This window comes from Suricata suricatta, chromosome 13 (assembly GCF_006229205.1).
Source record: "Suricata suricatta isolate VVHF042 chromosome 13, meerkat_22Aug2017_6uvM2_HiC, whole genome shotgun sequence".
NCBI lineage: Eukaryota > Metazoa > Chordata > Mammalia > Carnivora > Herpestidae > Suricata > Suricata suricatta.
This window is the reverse complement of record NC_043712.1, coordinates 12,826,502-12,843,119: the sequence shown is the minus strand read 5'-3', so window position 1 is coordinate 12,843,119 and position 16,618 is coordinate 12,826,502. Positions and strand designations below refer to the sequence as shown.

Here is a 16,618-nt window from a genome sequence, read left to right as displayed (position 1 = left end):
TGTTTAAGAAAACAATGACAGTAACTCTGACAGTGACTTATGATCCCAATCAAAAGATGATGACACCGGAAACATGAAACATGTGAAAACATTGCTCTGCTACTGTTACACCTAGTATTCGATATTTGATTTCAGCAACACATCACCAGCCCTGTTAATTTAATGCTGTTAATTTGTATTTTCTTGATTTCGTGGTTTTGTTTCTATTTTCTTAGAAGATTTGTTTGGGCTTTATGGTTGGTTTACACTATGTGAGCATGAGGAGTTCGTGCTTAGCTTTAGGTGTATACATATTTCAGTAACAGTAAGATAAATATAACTTCAGTCAACACTGTGGGTCTGGAAGTTTTCTTGTTTTGCTTTGAGAGGATCCAGGTCATGCTCAAAATTTAACTTCAGTTCTGCTGACGGAACATCTGAGCGGAAAACACCTTAAAGACCATACTCAGTGGTCTTGGGGTGGGGAGTTCTAGGTTTAAGGATTAGTCATTCTTCCCTTCTGAGATTCATTTGCCTTATATGCAAAATGGAATAAGATGACTAGTTCGTGGGGGAGGTAAAGTCAAAATGAGGTAATTGTTGGTGACAGGGCTGTGGAGCCTGCTGCCGCATCACAGGAGTGTGAGGTGAAGCTGAATATTCATGGAGATGACGCCTGGGTCCAGGAGGCACCAGCTCTGATCACTTGCCAGGCTTTGCTCCAAGTGCTCCACACGTAACTGAGCCCACATAATCTTCAGTATGCCCTAGTCACATCCCCATTTTCCAGGGAGGAAAGCCGAGTCACAGACAAGTGAAGTGACTTTGTTCACCATCTCTCTAGGTATGTATGGCCAGAGTGCTCCGGGGCCCGAAGACCCTCTTCTCTTTACCTCCTTTCTTGTAACAGATATTTATTAGAACCTTACTATGTGTCAGCCCATCTTCTTCAAGGGGAAGACACCAAGGCAAACAAACGAGACAGCCTCATCACCCTAGAGGGGTCAACAGCCCAGATGTTAAACCAAGACACGCCCAATTAATGATTTCCACCAACTATCAGTCTCTTGGAAGGAAACATACAGATATAGAAGACCTTGAGACTGGGGGGAGGACGCGTTTGCTAGGTGAAGGGTTTCGGGAGAAGGACCCAAACAGTCATGTGCAAAGGTCCTGAGGTGGGAAGAAAGGGACACATGTGCACAGGGAAGCTTCACCATCGTAAAGATGGCAATTTGTTCTCTTCAGACCAACCCCTCGGTCCAAAACAAAGCTCGATAGAGTTTTTGTGCAACCTGACGAGTTGCTCCCAAGGCCAAGGGCCAGATTTAAACCAAGACGGATTTGACAATGGGGGAGGGAGGAGGTGACATTTGCTCTACCGGATATCACCATGTGCCATGAAGCTCTGACGGCAGATGCTACTTTGGGGATGGATTATCAGACCGATGGAACGAAGTAAGTAGCCTAGCAAGAGACTCCCCTGTGTGGAAACTCCGTGTGTGACAGGTGGAACCACAGATCAATGGGGGGAGAACACAAACTGTTCAGAAAGTGGTGCTGCACCCCAAAGAATTGTCCTGCAGACAAAAATGTGTACAGGAATGTTCACAGAGTCACCATTTATAATGGCGAAGAAGTGGAAACAACCCAAGGGTCCATCAACTGTTGAACAGATAGGCAAAACGTGACACATCCATGCAATGGCATATTATTTGGCATAAAAAGGAGTTAAACACTGATTCGTGTTACAACCTGGATGAACCTGGTGAAATACTGAGTGAAAAAAGCCAGGTGCAAAAGGCTACATACTGTACAACACAGTTTGTATGAAATGCCCCGAACAGGCACATTCATCCAGCCGGAAAGCAGATAAGCGGCTACCATGGGGGCTGGGGGGGGAAGTGGGAGGGACTGTTTAATGGGTACATGGTTTCCTTTTGGGCTGGTGAACAACACGGTGGAACTGGATTCGCCAGTGGAGACACAACAAAGTGAATGTGCTACTTAGCCGGTGCACTTACATACAACGTAACCATTTTAGATGTGAATTTTATGTGATAAAATTAGATTCCAAACACACACACACACACACACACACACACACACACACACACACACATACCCCTTTTGGGTAAACCCAACAAGAGACTTCAACACTTTTAGAGGAAAATATCATTACTTTATTCATCATAATCACCTCAAAAAAGGTAAGGGTTTGGGGCGCCTGGGTGGTTCAGTCGGTTGAGCATCCAACTCTTGATTTTGGCTCAGGTCATGATCCCAGGGTTGTGGGATCAAGCCGCATGTTGGGTTCCATGCTGAGCGTGGAGCCTGCTTAAGATTCTCTCTCCCTCTAACCTTCTCCTCTACTCTCTCTCTCTCTCTCTTGCCCTCAAATTAAAAAAAAAAAAAAACTTAAGGGTTTTTTAAGCACACATGCACAGCAGTGACTATCAAGAAAAACATGGATAAATTGACTACATTAAAATGCAAACCATACAGGAAAGATACACAAGACGTTAATGGACAAACCAGAGGTTGGGAGATGTTTACAAGTTAGGTAACTAATGGACTGGTACCCAGAATATACAAGGAAGTCCCGCAAATAAACAGGAAAAGACAAACATTCTTTCATCTTCACAGCTGACTCAAGTCCTGCCCGAAATGCCAGTGGGCCAGGGTCCCTGTGCATCTCCTTCACGGCACTTAGCCTAAGTGTATGGAATAATCTGTTGTTTGGCAACATGCCCCGTTAAGTCAGTGGCCACATCGGTCCTGCCACTGGGCATACCCAGCACATGCCTGGCACACAAGAGACTTGTGAGCAAAATCTGTTGACTGAATGGAGACGGTGTGCATAGGTGGATAAAGAACATGTAATGAGGTTCTAGACGCTGAGCTAGTCTTCACCCTCTCACCTACCCCTGTCTTATTTAACAAGGTCCCTCCTTCCTCAGATTCTTCCTGTCCAAAACCCGGATGGAAGTGAGGTGACCCCCGCAGGCAAGAGTTTGGAATGTGAATCCGCAAGGTTCTTGGCAGAGAACATTGCCTTGAGGCCTTTGGGCAAGGGGGGAGGGAGGTGGTAAGAGAAATATCAACAAGGATGGGTTTCGGAGGAGGACCAAGGTCCCCAGAGTTTGTTGAGCCCTTCCCACAGTGCACAGGCTCAGAGGACAGGACAAGCAAGGTCCCCATGCAGGAGGGCACAGGGCAATCAGCCTCTGGGACCAGAGTCCTAGCAGGGAGGCTTGAAGGGGAAGACCAGGATTCACAGTTTCTCCTTTCCGGAGGAGAAAGAAGCCTTTGGAGGATCCCCAGGGAGAGGGTCCTATGACCGAGGTCGTGTTTGAGGGACCCTTCCCACCCTGGTATCACAGTCACCTCTGAAAAAAAAAAGTCACCAGGAAAGGAAATAGAGAAGGAAGGGAAGAAGGAAAGGAAGGAGAAAGTGAGAGCGGGGAGGAATGAGGAAGGGAGGGAAGTGAGGAAAGGGAGGGAGGGAGGGAGAGAGGAAGGACTTTCTGACTTGGGACTGGCCTCGGATCATTGCTTTCTTCCAGCTTGACGGTAAATAAGCTGGGAGGAATTGACAAGCCCAGGAGACAGGAGGCTGACTTGGCTCCTCAGAGGCCCATCAACCTCTCCGTCCTTATTGAGCCACGGAGATGCTGTTAGAAATCATCACTTCCACGGAGGGATATAGCCTATCTTTTCTCTTGGTTTTATATTTGGAAGTCATTTGTTTTCCAATGATATTAGATTCTGCCTCTGACACTTATATATATATATATAATTTTAAGAAGCAGAAACGGAGAAAGCCAACTATTTCAATGCTCTATTTTTTTTTAACGAAGAACATAAAATAAAAACACAACTTAAAATAAACAAGCGTACTGGGTCTTCAAGAGTTCAAATGCTATCTTCAGGGCTTTAGAAATCAAACTGCAGTAGAACAAGCCTGGAATCACCCAGTTCTGTTCCTACAATTCCACAAGCTGTGTGACCTTGAGGGGGGAAACATCACTCAGCCTCTCTGAGCCTTAGCTATCTAAAATGGGATACTTATTTTTATCTCAGAGGGATTTTGCAAAGGTTAAAGATGAGATAACAGTGTGTTTTTGCAAAAGGGGCCATAAGTAGAATGCGGCACGCAGTCAGTGGGCGCTGTTATCGATTATATGAAGAGATTCTTTGAATTCCTCAGTCACTAACCCCTGCAGGAATGGGGTCTCCCTGCCCCCTCCTCCTGTTCCCTCTGTCCCTCACCACCTCATCCTCACCTGTAGGTCTCAGCCCGGGGAACAACCTGGCTTTCTGACCCCACACCTGCTCCCGGCTCCAGGCACATCCTCTGCCCCTCCAACAGGTCAAGCACAATCCAACCTGGGCCTTTCTTTGTACTTACTTCCTGTTCCAGAGAACGGGGGAGGGGGGTCCTGGGATGCTTCCCCACCCCTGCCAAAGCCACTTCTCTACTTACTGTAAGCATGTACTTCTTAGATTTTTTTAAAATTAAAAACAAGCAAAAAACCTTCTGAGACTAAGAAGATGTATTGAAGTCTGCGGGTCCTGGTTTAGGATCTATGAGGCTGTCAAGAAAACATGCGCAGAGAGCCGGTTCTCTTTTCCTGCGTTGGAGCCCTAATGGGAAGTCCCCGCTCGGAAGCTCAGTGCCTGGCTCTGCATGTCCTCATTAAGACAGCGTCATCGTCCCCCTCCACGTCTCCGCCTTCTGTCTTACCGCCTGTGGTGCCCCAGGCTCACGTACCTGGCTCCCTGGAGGGGCCCCACGGGAGACGCCTGTGCCACCCCAATCCTGGAGGCGGAAGTCAGGCATGGAGGAAGCCAGAGCCACCAGCGGTAGTCCCTTAAAGAGGGAAAGTCCTGAATTCTAACAAAGCTGAGCGCCCATCTTGGTTTGATGATGACTAGCTGGGGTTTCAGGCAAGATGCTGCCTTTTCCAGAAACTCAGTCTCTTTATTTGGATAACAGGGACTCCCACCTCACAGGATCTGTTGAGCTGAGGTGTGTGAGGCGCTTGGCTGTGTAGGATAGCTTTGATGATCATCAGGACACAGAGGAATGAGGCTCAAAACAGTAGAAAGTCAGGAATTAGAAGAGGCAATTGGGCAGATACGGGGTAGGGGGTGGCGGATGGACATTCTTGGGCCATCTCAAGTTGTAACCAGGGGCAGTAACAAACAGGTGGTACCCAGGAATCCAGTCCTGTGTCTCTCTTTGCACGGAAGGCAGGGGGCCAGCTTCCATTCTAACTGCTCCCCACGGCAGCTGGTCTCTCCCCACGCTGAACACGGCACGTGCTGGGGTCCTGGTCCACTGGCCTGCTGCCTTGACCACGGAGCGTTTCTAAAGCACGTTGATGTTTTTGTCCATCTTATAGCTGACTCTGACTTTTTTCTCTCTGTCAAGTGGTCACAATTCATTTAATATGCTTATTTTGTACCTACTGTATGACACCCCTACACCTGGGATACAAGTCCACATACTTGTGTGCATTGGGTGGGCAGCCTGCATGTTGAGAGCATCTGACCTCTTTCTGAAGCCTTGAGTTCTGTCTCCTTTCTGAGACAGCGGGGTGACGGGCACTGCCTGAGCCCCTGCTGGGTGCCCTGCTTTGTACCATAAGCTGAGCAAGTAGCATTTCACATATATTCTCTGTCTCCTTCCGTCCTGGAGAGCACTAGTTAGATGGCATATTGGCTTCGGAGCTCTCCCTGGAAGAAACCTTGCAGCCATCTTGCTGTATGACCTGAGCAAGTCCCTCCCTTGGGGCTCAGATGTTCCATCTGTACAGTGACCCAGAAAGTGGCAGGACCTCCCCAGGCACCGCCCCCCCAACCCCCGCTCCAGCTTCCTGCCTATGGGGCATCTGTGAGTCGGTGCAATGTCTTCTCTGAGTTTGCCAGGCACCATTAGTAGTTACACGATCTTAAGTCAGTGAGGTATCACCTCTTAATGCCTCCAATGCCGCCTCTGCAAAATGAGAATAATCATTTACTAAAGAATTTAGAACAGAGCTTGGCACAAGATGTGAGCCAATATGCTCACCATCGCCCCCAAGACCATCATCATTATTATTATCAGCATCACCACCACCACCACCATCATCATTGTCTTCATCATCCAGCCCCACTGGGCTATCGGTCAGCGTGGCTGGGCTGGGGAAAACTGCCCAGAACAGGATAGACAGACACTTTGATACAAGCCCCTGCCTCAATCTTTTCTTCCTAAGGTGAGGGGGATTGGGCCTGATGGTTGGGGTGAGGGCTGCACCCAGTAGCCAAAAACTAGATCCTCTTCTTGCCCTTCAAGATTTCCAACCAAATTCTTCCAACTTTGGGTTCTAGGAAAGATTTATCAGCTCATCAGTGTCTGGCCCCGCCCTAAAGGCAGTCGGGTTGATCTGAACAACAGAAAAAGGGTTGGAGCAACACACAGGAAGACAGAAACCCAGGCCCACAAGATTTTCGTTGGCTTCCCCTTCTCTGAGAAAGGTAGGAGGCCAACAGGAGAAGTGGGGAGGGGGGAGAGAGAAAAGGGGAGGGGACGGCAGGAAAAGGATGTGGGAGAGGTGGCCAAGACAAGATCTCTCTAGAAACAATGCCCCTCTGCCAGGTTCACTTACTGAGGAGTCAAACTGGGTGTGTGGTCAAGTCTATCTCAGTAAAACTGGAAGAAACAAAAACTGGGTGTGTGTCAGGAGAGCAGTTATATGTGTTTTTGATGTGTGTGCAGGGGTGTGTGTGTGTCCTTGTCTCTGTGATGGCGTGTGTGCATCGGTGCGTGTGCAGATATGTTTGAATGTGTCTGCGTGTCATGTATCTGCACGCCTAGACAGTGCCTGGTACGTATTGGGGTGCAAATAATATTCAATGAATATATACGAGAGAGTATGTGTGCATTCCTGCATCTTCGTTGCAATGTGTCTATTTGTGCCTTGTAAGGCAGAGGCACATATTGGTGTCTTCACGTACAGGTGTGTAGATGCGTGTGGAGTGTGAGTGATCAAGGGCGCCTGCGTGGCTCAGTCGGTTAAGCATCTGACTGTTGATTTCGGCTCAGGTCATGGTCTCCTGGGTTCACGCTGATGCATGACTGAGCGTGAGGGAGTCTGTGCGCCTTCGTGAGCCTGTCTGCAAGGGTGGTTCGTGAGCACATCTCCTGGTGTGTGCTGTGAGTGTGTGCACGCGTGTGTGCTGTGAGAGTGGGTGCCTGGGCACCTGCGGGTGAGCCTGCCGGTCCGGGGTTTCTGGTCCTTTCCCTAAGCCAGGAAATGCCTGTGGTTTTGCGATCGGTCAGTTCCCCTTTCACACCTGCCGGAGTCAGAAGGGCTGCTGACGGCCTCTCACCCACTCAGTTATTTCTGCTTCCTTTGTGGGGAGCGGAAAGGGCACATGTGCAAGAGTTCGGCCGAAGCTGGTCCCCAGGCCCCAGCACTGAGGGTCCGGAGGAAACAGCGCAGCTCTGGCCCCCAAAAGGGAGCCCCTTCACCCATGTCGCTCTCAGATCCCCTGCTGGACAAGAGGGCAAGGCCCTTCCCCAAGCAGGGGAGCCTCAACACGGCAGCAGGAAGGAGCAGGACAGAAGATCTGGAGGCAGACAACCCGGGTTCAAGTCCTGATCCCACCTTCCGGTGAAGTGGGACGCTTTGGACAAGTGGCTGAAACTCTGTGACTTCACTTCCTCGTTGGCAACATGGGTGCCTGCTAACAAGGGTGATCCCTGCTGATGTCAGTAGGTCTGAACCAGGACGCTGCCGAGGCTGTCGGTGTGTCCTTCACCCTGGCCGGGGCACCCGGCTCCCGCCTCCATGCATATTGGCTTCTCCGGTCCCAGCTGCTTCAGTCAGAGCGCCCTCCCCCAGAGCGCCCAGCAACCAACCGACTACTGACTCCAACAGGCTATAGAAAGTTCGCCCTCTTGTCTCAAGATGGACCAGGCTCCATGACACGACCCACGCTCTCAGCCTCCCCTGGGATCAGGATAAACGGATCACCAGCCAAGACCACAGCCTTCCTTAGTTTCCTTTCCCGGCTTCCACCTGCATCCTTCAGCTCTTTCCCCCAGAACATGCCTTCACAGGCTGCTTTCACCAGGAGTCCTTCCAACGCCTTGCTCCTGGGAAATCTTGTAGGAAGCTCTTTTATCAGATTCATCTTACTTTATACACATGGGAACTTCATGAGCTGGGGTATGAGTGAGCTTTTATCACCGCCTTTTAAGATCAGATGATGGAAGTTAGTGGAGGGAAAAAAGGAAATATATTATTTATATATTATAAATATTATTCTAGTATATATAACAGCAAAATGTTTAGAGTTGACTTGTCAGCTTGGGCCCCTCAGACAACAGCCAAGTGGCTGCTTTATCCCGTTTTCCCCATCCCTCTTGCTTCTGGGGATCAGAGGGAACGTGAAAGCTCATCTGAGACACTTAGCCCATCCGTGACTTCTCCCCAGACACATGTTCTTTTCAGGCAGATGTCCAGTTGCATTTGAATGCTCCTCACTGACGGAGGGCTCACTTCCTCCAAAGAAGTGCCTTCGACTTGTGGACAGTGCAACTGTCCATTTGACATTGGGTAAATATTTTTTAAGGACCTACTGTGTGCCAGGCATGACGCTCGGCACTGAGGATGCAGCACGCACCTCAGGGAGCTTACAGACTGTTGGGAGAGAGAACCAAGGACAAGCAACCACAGAAATAGAACCTACAACCAGGAAAGGTGGTGTGGCAGACAGGACAGGGGGCCCTGGAGGGCTTTGCGTGGGGGAAGTCTAGACTCCTGTAGGGAGGCCGGAGGAGGCTTTCCCAAGGGTGTGATCACTACACGGGCTTCTGAAGAATGAGTAAAAAATAACAAGGGGCTGAGAGAGGGAAGGACGTTCAAGGAGGGAACAGCGTGTGCAAGGCCCTGAGGTGGGCGGGAGAGGAGGGCACACACCTGGCATTGAACACAAGCTGATGAGGCCGGTCAGAAGCGGGCAAGGGGACGGGATTAGGCTGAGAGGTGGGGTGGGGCTCAAACTCATTGTGTCCCCAAGAGCAGTAGAGGCTGACGGTTTTAGGCAGGGGCGTCCTCGTCTTTGTCTTCAGAGTCTCGCTTTCCAATTCTTCTGACAAAATGACTCCTCTCCAAACGGTTGCAACATCCCTCTCCCACGGGGCTCCTCCGCGTGCTTCAGCAGGCCCCCTGCATGTGTTCGGGTGACTCAGGATGCAGGCATTTCAGGACCACAAAGAGACACACCTAGAAACATCTGTTGTCCCCACAGGTTGCACCAATGTCCAGGGTCTCGTCCACAGCCTGCAGGCGGCCAGGGCGGCACCGGGCTGTGGGAACAGAGAGTGTCTGGGAGTCGGGAGAACCCACCTCAGAAGCCTGGGGCTCCCTTGGGGGCACTAGCCTGCCTCCCTGTTCCCCACCTTCCTTATACAAACACACACCCACACTTCCCACCTGGGTTTCAATTCACCTGTCATGAGTTAGGGCACCCGCCCCGGTTCTGCTCTGGGGTGTCTGGTTTCTCTGAGCAGGAGGATGGGGACAAGGCTGTGGAGGCTGCAAGGGAAGGAGGTCTTTTGGAGGCAAATGGGTCTGTTGAGAGCTGACCCAGAGCACCGCCCCCTTGCTTTCCCTTGGTCCCCACTTCTTGCCTCCCCTTTGCCCAGCTGTAAAATGCAGACTCCTGGGCCACAGAGAGTGAGTCTACCCACATCTGCAGTGGGGGTCCGTCACAGTCAGAGTGGAAGCAGAATACTTCCACATCTGACGCCCACCCCATACCTGAGTATGTTATGTTGCATGGCACTGGGGAACCAAGGCCGTGGGTGGAATTAAGGTGTCTAGTCAGCTGACCTTAAAAATAAAATGGGGCACCTGGATGGCTCAGTCAGTTAAGCACCCAACTTCGGCTCAAGTCTTGATCTCACAGTCCGTGGGTTCAAGCCTTGTGTCGGACTCTGTGTTGACAGCTCAGAGCCTGGAGTCTGCCTGGGATTCTGTGTCTCCCTCTCTCTCTGCCCCTCCCCTGCTCACGCTCTGTCTCTCAAAAATAAATAAACATTAAATAAATAAAAAGAAATAAAATGTGAAGATCTGGATGATCGGGGTGAGGCAAAGACAAGAGTCTTTTACAGTGAAATATGGAGGGAGAAGAATCCAGGAAGGAGCAGAGGCTGGAGGGGCGTGATGTCAGGCCTCAGTCATGCCCCATTGGCTTTGAGGACCATGGCACCACAAGCAGCCACTGGAACCGGAAAAGGCCAGGAAACAGGTGCTCCTCTGGGAGCCGCCAGAAAGGACCACAGCCCTGCTGACATCCTGATTTGAGGCCAGCGAGCCTGCATGGGACTTCTGACCTCAGAATTGTAAGATCATAAAAGCACGTGTGTTAAGCATTTGGTGACTGTCCCAGCAGCGAGTCCCAAACTACCACACAGGGTCCTGGCCATTCTGGTGCATGGTCTGGGGGACTGTGGGCTGGGCTGCAGGAACGGGACTCACTCCAGGCCAGGCAGAGGCAGGCTCGGGGGAAGAGGGCTCCGCTTTTGAAGAGATACCGCTCGGGCGGCTGATGGACACGGGCACTTCCCAGGAATACACACTTCCAGTTACGGCACCGTCCGTCCACACCAGTTAGTGCTGGGATGTATTGGCCACCGCGGTGCCCTGTAGTTTCGTGGGACACAGTGATGAAGAAGCGAGGGACCTAGCTTTTGAAGAACTGATGGGCAGGAGGAGAGACAGATGTGTGACCGAACTGGGAATCGAAAAACCATTAAGTCCCAGAGTAATGAAGTCCCAGTGGCGGTGGTGTTAGGGGTGCGGTAGGACCTTTCTACGTGACCTTGACACAGGACAAGCTGGAGTCCTGGCCTTACATGACCCGGACCAGCTGCTTGCTTCCCGGGGCTTGGATTCCCCACGTGAAAGTGGACCCTTCCCCCTTTCTGTCCTCTTCCTCTGCCCTGAATTGCAGGAGGCAGGTGAGGCTGGTGGTGGTTCATCCCAAACGTGTCTGAACACCGACTCCATGCTCGCCTCCAGCTGGAGCTGTCACAGGCCCAGTTCCAACTATTCCTCCAACACCCTAGTGTGCTTCCGTGAACTAAGCGAGACACAGCACAGATATCGTGTGATTGCGTGAGGAGCTCAGAGGGGTCAGTGCAAAGGGAGGGAGGGGAGAGTGGTAGGAACTGGGACGATGGGAGGGGGAAATGGGGAGTAATTACTTAATGGGTACAGACTTTTGGTTTGGGATGAGAAAACTCTTCTGGAGATGGATGGCGGAGATGGTTACACCAGAGTGTGAATGCTGCTGAAATGTACACAAAGATGGTTATAGTGGTAAGATTTTCTGTTACATATATCTTACCACAGTAAAGACAGAGACAGAGACAGCATGTGAGCAGGGGTGGCAGAGAGAGATGGGGAGACATAATCTAAAGCAGGCTCCAGGCTCTGAGCTGTCAGCACAAAGCGGGGCTCAAACCCACAAACCATGAGATCATGACCTGAGCTGAAGTCCAACGCCAAACCGACTGAGCCACCCAGGCGCCCCTCCATGGTAAATATTTTTTAAAAACCCTTTCCAGTGTAGATGATAGGCCCCATTTTACAGATGAGGAAACTGAGGCTCGAAGAGATGAGTTGATTTGCCCAGCGTCACCGTGAGCACCCTATTCTCCCAATATCTTCGCTCCATTCTTTCCGAAGGTCCGTCAGGAGCATCTGCTCTGGGGGAGAAAAGTGGAGGAAGGGCTAGAAAAATGAGACCGAGGAGGTCTCAGATGAGCATTTCCAAGGAAATGAGTAACAGGCATGTAGCTCTGAGGTTGTTTAGGGGCCAAAAGCAGGAGGCTGAGGCCTGGCTATCTCACTCCCACCCCCACAACTTGACTGCTTCTCTGAGCATCCTTTGACAATCCTCATTTTCCATGGCAACAGTGGGAGCAGCTGGCCCTGGGGACCTGCGAGCCGGAAGCTCCTTTCCAGGGAGCAGAAGCTACCAACGCTCTTCCACGGTTTGCAGCAATGGCTCTGAGGTTGCACTCAGTGCCTCGGGAACCCTGCCGCCAGAGGGAGGAGGCAGGATGGGGCTCGAATGGCCACCCAGAGTTGGGGCAAACCTGCAGAGTGTTCCAGAAGCAGCCCCCTCCAGCACTCACCTCTCGGCTGGGCAGTCACCCTGCATCCAAGGCAGATGCCCCAGACTCAGAGGCTCAGGACATGTGCCACCTGCTCCAGAGGAGCCTAGAAAATTGAAGGTCAGATGGCTGGGAGCGGACCTACTGCGTGCAAGCAGAACAGAAGACAGAGGAGCATCAGGGCTGGTGCGGGAAGCAGGGATTAGTTCTGTCCTGTTGCTTAAGGAATTACACCAACACCGAGTGGCTTAAAATAACAAACCTTAATGACCTCCCAGTTTCTGAGGGGCAGAAAGCTGGGCGCAGCTTAGGTGGGGTGCCCGGGGCTCAGAGGTCTCCTGAGGCTGGCATCCAGTGGCAATTTCCACGGAAGACTCCCAGGGTGTGTGTGTGGGGGATCCATTTGGAAGCTCACTCAGGTGGTTGGCAGGATTCATTTGCTCAGGAGCTGTGGACCCAGGGTCTTAGCGCCTCCCTGCTGGTTGCTGGGGGGCTTCCCGAGCTCGCCACAGGCAACTGGTCTCCCTCAGAGTAAGAAGGGAGAGAGGGAGGGAGAGCCCGTCAGATGGAAGGTACAGTTGTTTGGAATCAAACGCACGCCAGGACAGGGGCCTTGCACGCCTGCAGGGGGACTGGTCGGCCCTCTCCCTGTGCATGGCCATCCCAGGCATGTGGGTCTGTGTGGTCTGTCCTAGCAAGGCAAGCCCAGAACTACCGGGCAGAGAATTCTGGACTTCCAGGGCATGGGTCCGGGAAGAGGACAATGCAAGCTCTAAGCAGACATGTCCCTGTGGACCCAGGAGTCCTCACTGCACAGAGAGGACACGGCTAGGGGACCGAAGGGTAACTGAAAATGCATCTGTGGTCTAAGAGCAGCACCACGGGGGTTCCCACCTTCTCGAAAGCCACTTACAACAGTCATCCGCATCCTGCCCTCCCACCGCCACGACTTCCAAATGCCACATGGCATCCATCTTTTCACTTTCCACAGCATTCCCAGCCAACCCGGCTGCTGCTGTCCCTAAGCCCTGCCCCTCCCCCCACCCTTAGAGCTACTGTTCCTCAACTTCCTGCGTTTGCACAAGTGACAGATGGCATTCAAACACCCATGCGGCGCTAGATTGGTGAAAAAGACGGACAGAAGAGGAGGTTCTGGAATAAACTGGCCAAGACGATCTTCACTTCTGCGTTACCATTGATGTCGGTGCCCAAAAGGAAAGGATTTTAGGTAGAAAACAATGATATAACCGTGAAATTACCAAAAAAAATAGTTTTCTTAAAAACTAGATACTTTTTAAAAATATAATTCTGCACATGTCCTTCGGGTTGTTTGAATTTGTCTTGCATAGTTTACACAGACAAAAATATCTGTCACATTATGAAGTCACGAGGCAGACACCTACACTGTAGCCACCTGTGCCGGACTCCAGGAGTGACCACTGCTGTCGGGGCCCCCCGGGGTCCTGCTCCTGGCCTCCCTGCAGCTGTAACCACCACCTAAAGTTATGTTTCCGATTCGGTCACTTTTCAAGAATAGTTTGACCACAGATATATCTGCTCCTAAACAACATATTCTCTGGTTGTGCTAGATGTTGAAACGTTCATATACATAGTATGGTGGCGTCTGTCTTCTGTGATTTGTCTCTTTCCCTCAATACTATGTTTCTAAGATGTATCCACCTTCTTGTTCCCAGGTGTGATTCCTTCCCGTTCACGGCCCATTATGGGACCAGAAACTGGAGACATAATCGTGATCTATTCTTCTGGATTTTTTTTCCCTTCTTGAAATGTGACTGATAAATCCTCTCGTGGGAAGAGCCGTGAGTATCTTCTTCCTTCCTTGTTGGTCCCAGATTTTTTTTTAATTTTAATTTTAGTGGTTCATGAGACTCAGAGCCTGGAGTCCATGGGTCCTCAGCATCCCCATTGTTTATCCTGTGGGGCCAGGTTCTCAGCATTTCCTGAAGGGCTCTGACTCTAGAAAGTTCTTTCTTGGGTTGAAGGAGAATCTGCCTCCCTATGGCTTTCTCCCGTTGGTCCTGAATCCTCCCCGCTGCCCTGAGGCTGTAAGAAGGTCTGCCCCTTCCGCACCGTGACAGCCGTACTGGAGGGAGTGATGGTCTCTCTCCCACCCCACCCCTTCTCTCTCTCCAGGCTCCACCAAACCCTCACCCTCTCCTCACACAAGACCGGATTTCCAGATCTCTACCCATCTGACCGCCATCCTGCATCAGCTCCAATCTGATGCTGGTGTCATCCAGGGTTCTCCGGTCTGGGGGAATGGATAATGTCCCGCTAACAGCGCATCTCCATGCTGAGAGCTGGAAACCTTCCCCCTGCTCACACAGGAATCCCAGCCCAAGGAGCGGGAGAGAATCACTCGCGTCTGGACCCTAGCTGCCACTTCCTGTCACAGCCAGGTCGGTGCTCCCGCAGTTAGAAAGCGAGGGGTGCTGATGGCGTCGTTGCTGCTGACGGAGCAGGAGACCTCGTCTGACACCGCCGTCCCTCTGGCTCCGGTAGCACCACCGCTTACACTTGCAGACCCCACGGTGCGGCCATGTTTGTCATGTGACTGCAGGAGACTCCCTTCTCTCTGGGGCCATGCGCTCTCTGGGAGCCTCACGGCAAGGCCGTGTCAGAGTTTGGTGAGGGAGGTCCTGGGGTTCCCACGAGGACCACCAGGATGAGGGCGGGTTCTGGCAGCGGCCATCATGCCTTATATCCCCCCTCCTGGCCTTGTGGCCGAGGGCACTGTCCACACCAAATCCCCTGCCCTCTGGAAGGAACCCTCTAGTGCCCTCCCTCCTCCTCCGCCCTCCTCTGCCACCACATGACTGTTGGTGTCTGAGACTTGACTGTGGCCACAGGCCCCCCTCCCAGGTACCTCCTCAGCCCTCGTGCAAATCCGTGAGTATAGATAGCAGGAGGCTGGAGGGGACACACATACAAAGGCGTCAGAATCTCAACTCTGACCAGCTAGGACACCTGGGACCCAGGGACGATGGCGTCCCTCTCCTACTCCCTGCTCATGACCAGATGAACCCATACTTTTGGGTAAATGAAGACACGAGGGGGAAAGACAGTTTTTGAAACTTCTGTTTGTTTAGTATAAGCCCCTAAGAGTTTTCGATCTCCTTCTGATGAAGAGAGGTGAGCATTGACTCAAAAATCGTCCATCCAAGGGGCACCTGCCTGGCTCAGTCGGTTAAGCATCAGACTCTTGGTTTCAGCTCAGGTCGTGATCTCGAAGTTTGTGAGTTTGGGCCCCACATTGGGCTCTGTGCCAGTGGTGCAGAGCCTGCTTGAGATTCTCTCCCTCTCTCTCTGCCCCTCCCCCACTCTCTCTGTCTATCTCAAAATAAATAAACTTAGAAAAAAAAAAAAAAAGAAAATCATCAATCCAAGAAGTGAGGTCTATATACTCAGCTCCGGGTGGGGGAAGTACAGAAGAATCGTGGTTGAAGAAATTCATATTCTAGTTGAGGAAACGCAGTGTTTTGTCAGTTCTCTTTTCGTGGTTCTTACAGTCTTTGCCTCGAAGTCCCTTCTTTATGTGAGAGACTCCGCTCACATGTGCCTACAACCCCTGGAAGGCAGGATCTGTGTTTGACTCTCTGTATCTCTCCCAGGACCCAGCCCGGGGCTTGGCTCGTAGTAAATCCATAGTCATAGGAATCAAGAATGTTGGAGAAGGAAAAAACATCTGGGACATGCCGTGTCCCCTGCCTTCAATGGCTCCCCATTAATGGTGGGGTAAATTGTAAGCCCCTCGGCTGGACATTCATGACTTTCAGATCCTGGGGTCCCAGCCCACCTTTCCATCTCCCGTTCCATCACACCCCTCCCCCGTGTTCCCAGTTCTCCAGTCCCCAGTCACACAGGACAAGCAAGGGCATCAGCTGGGGTCCATTTGGAGAACCAGAACCACTGGGAGTGTTGGTGAAGGAGGGTGTATGACAGAGAGTGGACTTTCTGCAATGACAGGAGCATCACGGCCACATGGACGGCTCATGCACAGCTGTGGCCTCCGCAATCCGGTGCCGGGTCTGAGGCCAGCAGCGAAGGCAATGGGGAAGGAAAACGGTCAGGAGTTGGGGACAGCCAGGGCACGCAGGGGCCCGTGAGAACAAGCTAGAGCCCACACTGGTTTCTCATCGCATCCGCGTCTCTAGCCCCCATCCTGGGATCGACCCGCTGGAGAAGCCGGAGACTTTGTTGACAAAATTGGCCCAAGAGATGAAGGAACCGAAGGAGAAGATCCAGCAAGAGCCGGGACACGGGCAAGCTGTAGCCAAGCCTCCCTCCCCCTCCCCCTCCCCCCTGCACCCTCCTCCCTACTCCAGACAGGAAGAGCCAGCAGAGCTATACGGACACAAATGAGCTACAGGTGCTTCCACTGATGGTCTGAGCGTAAACACGACATGGCTGTGTTCACTTCTACTTTCCAAACCTCATGCG

General features: G+C 51.6%; 1 long non-coding RNA gene across 1 annotated transcript; it reads left to right on the top strand.

Annotated features, from left to right (window-relative positions):
* Positions 1 to 6,444: 6,444 nt before the first annotated feature.
* Positions 6,445 to 15,389, top strand: LOC115276988. The gene is made up of 3 exons (XR_003902151.1): positions 6,445 to 6,501; positions 13,852 to 13,977; positions 14,312 to 15,389. It is a non-coding gene; the product is annotated as an uncharacterized LOC115276988 (long non-coding RNA).
* Positions 15,390 to 16,618: the final 1,229 nt, after the last annotated feature.